Source organism: Anastrepha obliqua, chromosome 1, assembly GCF_027943255.1.
Source record: "Anastrepha obliqua isolate idAnaObli1 chromosome 1, idAnaObli1_1.0, whole genome shotgun sequence".
NCBI lineage: Eukaryota > Metazoa > Arthropoda > Insecta > Diptera > Tephritidae > Anastrepha > Anastrepha obliqua.
The window spans coordinates 171,471,742-171,483,328 of NC_072892.1; positions in this window are offsets into that span (position 1 = coordinate 171,471,742).

An 11,587-nucleotide genomic window follows, 5' to 3' on the forward strand; every position below is an offset into this window, starting at 1 on the left:
TGAATAAAGTATTAAATAATTATTTTACCTCAGAGTCACTATCAATCTTTCGCAAGAAGTTACTGGCACCTTAATAAAATTTGTCCAGTTTTTGTTTAGTTTCACACCTATCTTGTCCAGAATGTAATCAAATGTTTCAATTTTCATTCGGGTATATTGTTGAAATTTAGCTGGATATTTTCTGAAATCATTGTTAGATTTTTACCACTTTTATAAAATGAAATACAAAATATGCCTCTTATACGCGTTCGCAGATTCCATTTTATTTTTTAAAAACACGTGCCTCTATCCGCGATTAAAATCACTTGTTGAATGCACAATATATCAAAGAAAATATATCTAGTTCCGTTATAATCCGCGAATAATTTTTTGTATGCAAAAATCGTACAAAAGTGAAATTATGGGTGAAATACGCACGAACTTATGGGCTGACCTGATATTAATAGAAACAGCTTGTGCATCAAAGGGTTATAGAACTCAACTCTTGTGTTTTCGAAGCTAGTAATATTTTCTTGTCAAGAACATCAAATACTAGAAATTTTTTTTCTAATAGTGATCGCCCCTCGGCAGGCAATGGCAAACCTCTGAGTGCAATTCTGCTATGAAAAAGGTCCTCATAAAACATATCTGGCGTGCGGAGTCAGCTTAAAACTGTAGGCCCTTCCATTTGCGGAAAAACATCATGATGCACACCACAATTATGAGAAGGAGCTTGACCAAACGCCAATTTTTTTTTTTTTTACTAGTTTCTTATCGTTCTTAATTCTTTGGAGAGATCCTGTTTGTAGTTTATGCTATGTAAATGCACACCTATACCCACGACAAATATAAATTCACACCACCCTTTAGTCGTGAATAATACCAGCTATTTATATATTTTTTAATAACTAACTTTTTGCAAATCATCTCATTGCAGCATAGCAATAAACAAAGCAACGGTAGGGTCACGACCTAGCCAGGCGAGGGACATCAGAGGAGTCATTGTGATGATGTTGCTGCTGGTAAATCCCTAATAAACCAGGCAAAACTAACAAAATGATAATACCAAGCAGCGCAGAGATGAAAGTAGTGGAAAATTAAGCAAAAAAGCGCACGACTGCGCTGAAATAACAAAAATGAGTAGACAATTTTTTCAAAGCGTGATGACAACACACAAAATAAAAGCTAAAAAAAAATGTATAAAATACGAAAATCCTTGCTGGAAAGTAGTGAAAATAAAAAACACTTATTGAGCGGAGTAAACTCGTATGTAGTAGTTGGCGTGCACGAGGGAAAAAAGAAACGCATTGCCTTCGATGCGACGGCTTGCAGCGGGTGGGGCGAAGCGCTTTGGTCATCTCGCAAGCTTTTTGTAGCTAAAACCACAATGATGCTGTCAGACAGCAGGTGAAGCGGCTTTAGACAAATGGATGAAAGTGGAAAAAATAGAGTACGAAAAGCAACAAAAAATAGAAATTGTTCGTACATTTATTTATAGTCGTTGCGGTCGACAGACGCTGACCAGATGGAAGGGCAAATGACAGGCATAAAATCACTCAATGCAATTCAACGGCTGGACTATTGTAAAAATAAATAACGAATTGTATCAAGTGCGGGCGGGCATGTAGTGGCATGTACATACAAAAACAAAAACAACTAAAAAAAAAACACAGAGTAAACATTAAACCAACGCTGGAGTTAAATCCGAAAAAGCTAACTGTTGGAGTTCGTGCCCGGATACTTGAATTCAAACTGCAGCGCATAAAGTTAAATGTGAAGCCAGCAACAAAAGTTTTTGTTACTAATGTACCATGGGTGGTTGCATGCGTTGTTGTTGCATGCATTGATGATTTTGTGTTGCAATCAAAGTGGTGGTGGCTTTTTTATTTGATTTACTTTTGTATTGTTAGCAAATATTGCTTTTATTTCGCTTCCACAGTCTGCTCCACGGTGAGCCAACAGCGGCGCATACGAGCGATATACTATAATATTAGGGGAGAGAAAAAACGAATGAACGAAAATGATATAACAACCGACAATGAACTAGCCAGCCAGCCGGTCAGTAAATAAATACGAAATCAAAATATCAAATGTTCACTCTACCATCTACCCCAGGAGCAGCGATTGCGTTCCACTGCTTATGCAAATCTCAGCAAAAGTGCAATACTCGTAACAATGAAAATAAAATCAGTGTATGCGTATGCGTTTGTGTGTGTGTGTGTGTGTGTGCTTGAAATAGCTAGCAGCCAAAGAAGTAAGATAACAAGAAAATCCTTCCTCTAGGGACTCATTATGTTGAGGATATGGCAGATAGTAGAGACTATTGTCAACCATCGTTACAAAGGAGTACTGCACCAAGTTCTAGTAATATGGTTTGCGTCTGTTCAAAAAGTACCGAGAATTATTACTTCAAAGAAACTGTGCATTAGATGTACGGGCATAGTATAAATAATTTATTTTTCTTGGTTGGTACAGTTTTTTTTTGCAGTCGTTCGTCGAGCTTAACTTTTGAGCCACAGGCTGTGGCCTAAGTTTAAACCTGCGTTAAAAAGAACTTATGCTTTTTTTTTTACCACCAGATATAAAGCACCAATTTTTATCTTACTACCCAGAGCAAAGTACTTAAGGGTAATTCTGGACTCCAAACTTAGCTGGAAATTGAACGGCGAAGTACGGATAAGGAAAGCAGAAATTGTTTTATATGCCAGTAAACGTATGCTTCGGAATTCACAGAGAGCTCGTTGGTTCGAATCTCGGTGAAAGCAAAATTAATAAAAAAAACATTTTTCTAATAGCGGTCGCCCCTCGGTAGGCAATGGCAAACCTCCGAGTGTATTTCTGCCATGAAAAAGCTCCTCATAAAAATATCTGCCGTTCGGAGTCGGCTTGAAACTGTAGAGTCCCTCCATTTGTGGAACAACATCAAGACGCACACCTCAAATAGGAGGAGGAGCTCGGCTAAGCACCTAACAGAAGTGTACGCGCCAATTATTTATTTATTTATTTTAAATAGTAATGGGCAAACTCGCTCACTTTCACCCCGAGCAAAGTACTTCAGAGTAATTCTGGACTCCAAACTTAGCTGAAAATTAAACGCCGAAGTACGGATAAGGAAAGCAGAAATTGCTTTATATGCCAGTAAACGTATACTTGGAAGAAGATGGGGTCTACAACCTACGAATACTTCATGGGTATAAAGCGGTTATACGGTCAATTTTATCGTATGGATTGACCGGTAGTTTGGTGGAAAGCTCTAGGGTAAGATTACAATACCAAAGTACTTGGCAGAATACAAAGAACAGCGAGTGCAATAAAGGTCGATGCATCAAGGTCATGCCCTCGGGACGTTATTCTGGCAGATCTACACATCAAGAAGTTGCCAAGCAGGAGTGCATTTAGGTTAAATGGAGTGGGTGGGTGGAAAAACAACGTATGGTCATGCCAGTCTGTTATTGCTCAGTAGGTACACTTCGGAGAGGACTAACTACATCGTCCCGACGGTAACATTCAATAGGAAATTGCCACTCCATCTCAGGAGCAATGGCGTAAGGGATTCTCACACTACATTCTACACAGATGGCTCCAAAGTGGATTGTGGTGTTGGAGCAAGTATATATTTTCAAACTTAAAATGGAAAAATGTATGCGTCTTTCTAATAATAGCAGTGTCTTTCAGGCAGAAATACTGGCAATTCAGGAAGCTTGTGGGCTACTAATCGCAGATTTCCCTTTTAAGGGCAATATCGCTATTCTTTCGGATAGCCAAGCTGTAATCCACTGGACTGGTCTGGATTCGACTACAACAACCTCTAAAGTGGTGGAACAAAGTAGGAAGTAAAAACCATAAGGTTACCTAAATTTGGGTCCCGGGACCCTAATAAGATTCTTAAACCGCACAGACTTTATACCGTCAGGCTGTAATTAACCGTCAAACATGGTGGTAGCGAGGATGCGGCAACAAAATGGTGCGGTAGCCCTAATTGGACTCTGGATGAATCACCACTTTAAAAAACCAACCAAATGAGGCATAAAAGCAATTGAAAGTCTTAGTCAGTGTGGGGCTTTAACGGCACTCGAAATACCTGAAGTCCGACAGTTCATTCTACAGGAATATTGATTTGGTAATTTTGTCTGGAGGTCATCGTGAGCGAAATAAGCTCAATCGTCAATTACATTCGTGTGCTGTTCGTCTTGCTGCAATTTATCAATGCGCCAGTTGTTCTTGTTGCTGTGTTCGTCTAACATCATTCCTTCCCCTCCAATCAATGTAGCGAGGTTCCACGATAATTCGTGTTGCTAAAGCTTGTACCGCCCTCCACTTTTCAGCCGACTCATGCATTTGTTTGTTTATTTTTGTATGCTTGGTCGTTGCGTTCCCTAGCGAACCTGCTGCAATAAAAGGCCACTTGCTCGGCAGTCTCCTCTTCGTCCGAGCATTCTGGGCAATAAAGACTACCAGCCAAGTTTATGCGATGCAGATATTTTTGAAAGCAACCGCGTCCGCTTAAAAGCTGGGTCAGGGAAATCAACGTCTCCGTGTTTGCGAGAGATCCACTCGTTAATCCGACAAATCAACCTATGCGACCACCGGATCTTTTGATGACTAGTCACATTTCGATAGCCATTCAGTTATCGAGGTAGAACGTTCTGCTTGTTTGAGTTCCTCTGATGGTTTGGTCCCTTGCGAGCAGTACAACCTTCACTGCACATTTATCCGGATGTTTATAGACATTTTGTTAGCTATGACGCAGATTGCATTGTTCGACACCCACCTATAGGCACATGCAGCCCTCAACGCACTTGTTCTGCTGGCCTGCAATACTTCTTTAAAATAGCACTTTTTTGGCCCAGCCCAAATTGGAGAGGTGTACAGCATTATTGAGTCCGTCACTGTGGAAAGAGTTTTTCTTTTGACACCCTGTGGTCCTCCTATGTTTGGTAGCATACCCATACGCGCCTTGTTAACCTTTTTCACCTTCACAAAAACAGCAATAAGATGTTCCATAAATGTTTGTCAAGATATTTTATAGACTTCTGGGATTCTATACTGTCGCCACCAACTATTAATTGACACCTTTTCTTTCCGCTTGATTCTACTGATCAGCACCAGTTCTGTTTTTTGGGCGGTTCCAAATTAGCTTTATTCAACCACCTTTGTATCCTTGTTATGCGATCATTACATACAAGTTGCAGTCTATCGTCGGCATATCCCACAATGGTTGGTGCATCCAAAGTTTGCTTAAAATCTTCCTAGCAGCCATATTACCGAAAATATTGCTCTGCTCTGACTACTATTCTGAACTTGAACAGATTCGTAGCGGAACAGGTAGCTCATAATGCGCGATAATTTGATTTATTCCGCTCCAAGCTACGTTTCGGGACTGCTAGTAGCTCAGAGACCTACTTATAGTATGACTTATGACCTATAAATTAGGTGAGAATTCAACTAACGTTTTATATTTTGATAAAAACTAGAGACACTTTAGCTAATCCATTGTCTGACTTGCCAATCTACTTCTTCTTTAACTTACCTTATTTCGGGTCGGCTCTCCTTCTGTGAAGTCTCCAAATCACGCGGTCCTGAGTCGTCTCTTCGCTGACGCTTCTGCATCGCATGTCGTTTCCAATGGTGGGTTCTCAGGTTTTTGGTGGTCTACCTGGCTCTACGCTACCTCCATCTGCAACATTTGCCTCACTGCGCGATCCTCTCGACGTCGGTTTTCTAGGAGCTTTGTGTTGATTGCAGCAACTTTATTCCTGCCAAGAATAAGGGTGTTCTGGATTTCATTCAGCTGGTCCACCTCAGCATTTGCATTTCTGCCGCGTGCAGTTCAGCTCTAGTTTACGTGGTACAGCCCAGCACTCGGATGCATATGTCACTACCGGCATGATCATGCTTTTGTAGAGTTTTCCTCTTAACTTTTTGTGGGATTTTCTTGCCACACAGAACACGTGAGGCTACTCGCCAGCTTTGCCATCCATATTGAATTCGGTGAAAAATTTTCATTCGCAGGTGCCTTCTTCGCTGGCATGAGTCCAAGTATTTAAAGCTATCGATGATTTTGAGGGAGGCATTATTTATTGTAGGAGCCGGACTCTCACAACACGCTATAGCAAAATGAAACTCGATTGCTTCGGTCGTTGTGCGGCTAACTCGTAGCCTGTTCGATTCAACGACGGCAAACCACCAGTTCAGATTTTCTTGGAAGATGGCTTTGTCGCCTGCAAGAAGAGGTACATCGTACCTATTCAGCGCATAGCAGTGTCCAAGGGAGGTTGCCTTGGGTTTCACGCGTAAAGAAATCCATCACCAGATTAAAGAGTTTAACTCAGTTAAGCCGAGTTAATGTAAAGCTCGAGTTTGATGTACGCCTGCATTAACGTTGAAGCTTTGGGTCAGTTCATTCGCACATTTAACCTTGGTAGTTACTTCATGGTAGGTGTCAATGACGTGTTTAATGTTTTCGTGATCAGGTGCTTTCTTAATGCCGGCCAAACGAGATCTCGAGGCATGCTGTTCCAAGCTGTTTCGACTTCACCATAACTTTTCAATAAAATTTCTATAACTCGCTCAATTTTGCCCCGATTAGCCTGAAATTTCGGGAGGTTCTTGCTGGAGCGTTAGGCTTTCCAAGAACTCGGAATCTCGGCAGTTCAATGTGGAAGGCCAGCTTTAGTAAGGAATCGGAGCAGATTAAAAAATCGAACTTTCTTCAGTGTTTTGAAGCTTGCAGTAGAAGTTAGAATTTTATTTGGTTACTAAGTTGATTACTTTGAAGAGAGTGAAATGCATATAATTGAATTATAGAAATATTTTCAGTTTATTGTTGAATTCCGGTTACTTTTTGAACAGAAGCTGTGCGTCTGTTTTTTACATTTAATTTTGTTATTTTTCTTGTTTTGATATTTCTTCTTCTTAGAGTGTACTGTGACATAAAGCGTCTAGCCGCCCCACTCATTAAGTATCGGCTATCGGCTGGGCAAAAGCGGCTATTAAACTTCATTCAAGCAATCAATAAGTTTTGAGTGCTGACTTCCCCTTTTTGGCAGTTTTGTTTATATTCATTTTACCTAGTTTCTAAAGTTGAACCTTCTGTCGTCTCACTGTTTATTTTGTGTTTTGATTTTTAAACTGGCTTAAGTCGACGGGGCCTGGTGGTCAAGTGGGGTCAATCTTGTTCGCATACATACGCATACATACATGCTTTTGCATTTATGTATTTCTCTGTCCCATTTCGACATTCCTAAAGGAAGTGCGAAACTCTTTTCAAGCACTCATTTTATTTGATTGCAAATTTCCGGTTTTATAGCCTCAGCAATGCTGACTTGTCGTCGCACACGAAAGTGATGTTGCAATAATCATTTGTATGTATGTGTGTACATGAATATGCGGTTGAAGTGTGCGTGATCTGATAATAAGAAATATTGCACCACCGTATCCTCAAACAATGAGTCATCAGACGGGGCTGCTTATGCACAAGATGACTTGGAGCAAGGCGATAAGTGAGATGAGTTGTACTTTATCGCAAATTCTTAGGACGCTTAAATTTATCCGGAATAAATTTTTTCTTTTCCAAAAATATGCTTAAATTCATATTTTATGCCTTAGAAGGTACACAATTGTATGAACAGATATACAAGGTGGCGCAAAATGAATCACCCTATCCCATGATTTATAAGTTTTGAAAATGACGTCTGTCGTCAATCATATTTGACACTTGTGAAGTAGGCAGCTGCAGCATACAAACAAATAAGCAATGAAGCAATCTTTATTATTTTTGTGTAGAACCATTTCAAACACTTATTTTTTTTTTTAAGATAATCCCTTTCAAAGTTGGATGGTTCCGTGTGTAGAAGTTCACGCAAATGGGGAAAGATCTAACATTCACTTGGGAGTGGCCAATCTGCTTTTTTTTGTATACGGTTCAAGCAGCTTACAACTTCCGGGCTTAGCCCAAATATCCTCTGGATAGCTTGCGAACACGCGTTCCAGGGCGAGCTAATGTGAGAAGGCGAAGCATCCCAGGATAGCTGGTTTTGCGCTGGATTTGGGGGCCACCACGTTGCGACCAGCGGCTTCGTTGGCTGCGTCATGTCGACCGAATGTATACAAATGCTCTGGCTCAGAAAGTATTCCATGTGGTACCATAGGATGGAAGAAAGAAAGGCTTCACTTGCGTAAGCGGTTATCACGCCAATCACGGCGAAGAAGAATCTCTTTCAAATGTTAGTCGCAACTTCATCGTAATTCGTCCATCCGTAAACACCAATTCTGAATGACTCGCTGGAGGGCGTCGGCCGGTATCTTGTGAATGACTTTACTTATGTTGACTTCCAATACCACAATCGCAGCTGGTTTATGCAGAAAGCATTTAGACTTTACATATCCCTACATATAAAATCCCAAAGGTGTAATATCACTCGATCTTGGTGGTAAATCCACTAATCAAGTGGTCCGAGAAGAAAGATTAATTGCTCACCAAAACGACGACGCAGTAAGTCCATTATTTTACATGCTGTATGGCAAGTAGCGCTATCTTGTTGGATGTTGAAACCAAATGTTCAAATGTTATGGAGATCAAGGGCTTCAAAAAGTCGTTAGCCTAAATACGGCAATTTTGCTTATTGACGTAGCCATTAAGCCAAAAATGGGTCTCATTGCTGTGCATCATAAGTTGACCGGAGTGCTCAATGAACACTTTTCACATAGCGTCGATTTTCGTAACACAATTTTGCGATTTATAAAAAGACAGAGGTGGAAGACTGAAATATCAATGAATATTGAACAAAATTTATGTATTTAGTTTGACAGTTTTGGTGCATGATCTGTCAAAAAAGTCTAGAAAGGCCTGGAAAAAGAACTTCCTATGTATGTATGTAATATTTTTAAGACTCCTGTCAACTAAATTATCCAAATGGCGTTAAAGAGATTATACATACAACTTGAAGCGAATTCTTCTAAAAAAATTGTGTTTAAGTCACTTACATAGCACAAAAACTAAATTAAATTGATTGAGCAAAGTGGTTTCAGAGAAATTATTTTGAAAGTATGCATCCACATCAATTAGATTTTGACTGCTTGTGTTCTAAGACCACCAATCTAATCTTCAAAATAATAGCAATCACTTGCGACACATTTTTCCCATATCTCAGGCAATTTGTGGATGCCGCACCAAAAAAATTGGCCATCTTTGGCCGCAAGCCAATCATGGAGCCATTTTTTGGCTTCTTCGTGAGAATTGAAGCGCTGCACGGAAAGTGCGTGGCCCATCGATGCACACAAATGAAAATCGGAAGGCGCCAAGTCTGGTGAGTAAGCCGCATGCACCAGCTGTTCCCAATCGTACGTCTTCACCAATTCCCGGGTCGCTATTGTTCGATGTGGCGGTGCATTGTCACGTTATCAGTTCATGCGGCACCCATCTTCCGACCTTTAAAAGCATGCCCATGTCTTTGAAACGTTTGGAAATGCTCTTTTGGGTCACTCCCAACTGCTCTGCCATCATTTCTTGCTTCTTCTTCTTCTGCTACTTTTTCGTTGGCCGGCCACGATCCTCGTTCTCCACGCCACTTCGGAATTTTTCAAAGCACCTGAAGCACTGTGCTCTACTTAGAGCATGTCCAGCATAAGCATTTGTTGAGCTTGAGAGGCGGTTTTCTTCAATTGATAGCAGAAAATCAACGATGCCGGCAAATCGTAGTTTGAAGGCGCGAAATTCGACATTTTTAAAAGCGACAAAAATGCATTGTTGCATGAAACGCAACAAACAATGAACTGAATATTTTTGACATATGACAGACGAGAAAAACAAGACATTTGGGAAGGTTTAAAAATACTCCTAGCGACATCTATGGACTAATAGCTGAAAGTCTCACTTTTTCATTTTTTAAAAATGAACAGAAAATAGAAGTTATCTCGATTTATTTTACAAATACTTTTGTTAGTGCTATTCAAATTATATTATTGGCAAAGCTGGGCAGAAAAGACTTGCCTAACTTGGGTTTCAATGGGATTGCATTTTTGTTAATAGATTTGAAAAATATTGAATCGTACACTTGCGAGTACTATTCAAGTGTACCTGGGTGAAATATTTTTACATTATATTTCATTGTATTGGGTACCCGCTCTCTATTACGACTGATTTTACGATATTATTATCCCTTTTTCAATTTTTCTATATGCATAGCCGAAAATGCGAGTAGTGACTTCAGGTGCATACACCCATATAAGTATGTAAATAAAAATATCAGTTATTCGGCATCCAAAAATTTTAATCACACATGGGAGTACGAGTATATCTACAATATATAGTTTGATGAGCTCATAATATACCTCAAATCCATTTTCGCACCCACAGTTCCCCAAAAACAGACTTAAAAGTGTGCAAAACTCGATTAACAGTACACTTGCCGTAAGCCATCCAAAATACTTTTCGCATAAACTGAAGAATTTCACAAAAATGCAAGATAATAACACTAACAATAATAATAACAATAAATTTGTTTTGGGGGCGACCGCAAATTGCATAAATATAAGTGTATGTGTGTGTGCATATGTAATACCTTTGAAATAATTTTGGTGAAAAGGGCCGAAAGTGTGCACTCACTCACGTCGCTACATAAGTATACGAAAACAAGTGCTTATCGCTGGACACCAAAGTGCACAGAAGAGAAATTTCAATAATAAAATAAATGGAAAAGAAAACTAAGAAAATTATGCTAAGCCTTTTGCTTCGATGGGCACTAGCCGATGAGAGGCCATGATGATCCGCATTAATAAAAGGCTTAACATAATAAAAGTACATACAAACAGGACGCCATATCTTCACACATAGCCCATGTGAGTATGTGCTTGCGTATTTGTGTATGTGTACGAAAGTTATGAGCGCACACATGAGCGTGCGTAAAGCAGCACACACACGAACGCACTCAGCAGTCTAGCTGGCTGGGCTCTCGCTGCTGCAGTGCTCGTAGTATTTTTTGGTGATATGAGAATTTTGTGTAAGGTGTAAGACCACTAAAGCTAACGACACTTCAAAATATCAAAATTAAGAGGGATTGAATTAGAATTTCCAGAGAAAAGTGCAATTCTACTTATTTTAATTCTAAGAAGGATAGCAGACAATATAAACTAAAATCTGCTCAACGGTTAGATATCTTTTTAGTTTGTATGAATAACTTACACAGACACTCGTATTCGCATTATTATGAAGGAAAACAAAGATTTAGTAAATATAATTTGCTCAGGCGCGTGAAAGTTTAGGGAAGCTGCAGCTAAATGTTGTCGAAAAACCGGCGACCAAGCAACTGGCCACTTTAGTTTCATCGAGTTAAAGAATTCAACTTAAATATTTAAAGTATGAGTATGTCGTTTGTGGTTGCAGAAAATTTAAATTTAAATTGTAAAATTTAAAATCTATTAAAGGCAAATAAGCTGTGACTTTAACTTCGCTTAACCAGTGATACTCTGTGATAACCCCGAACAATGCAGTGATTTTTTGTACCTCAGTTATTCGTTATAGATAGTAATCGAAGCGTCTGACATTGGGCGGGAAGAATGTAATAGAGAGGGGAAAATAGAAATATTAATACAAAATTAAAGAATACAA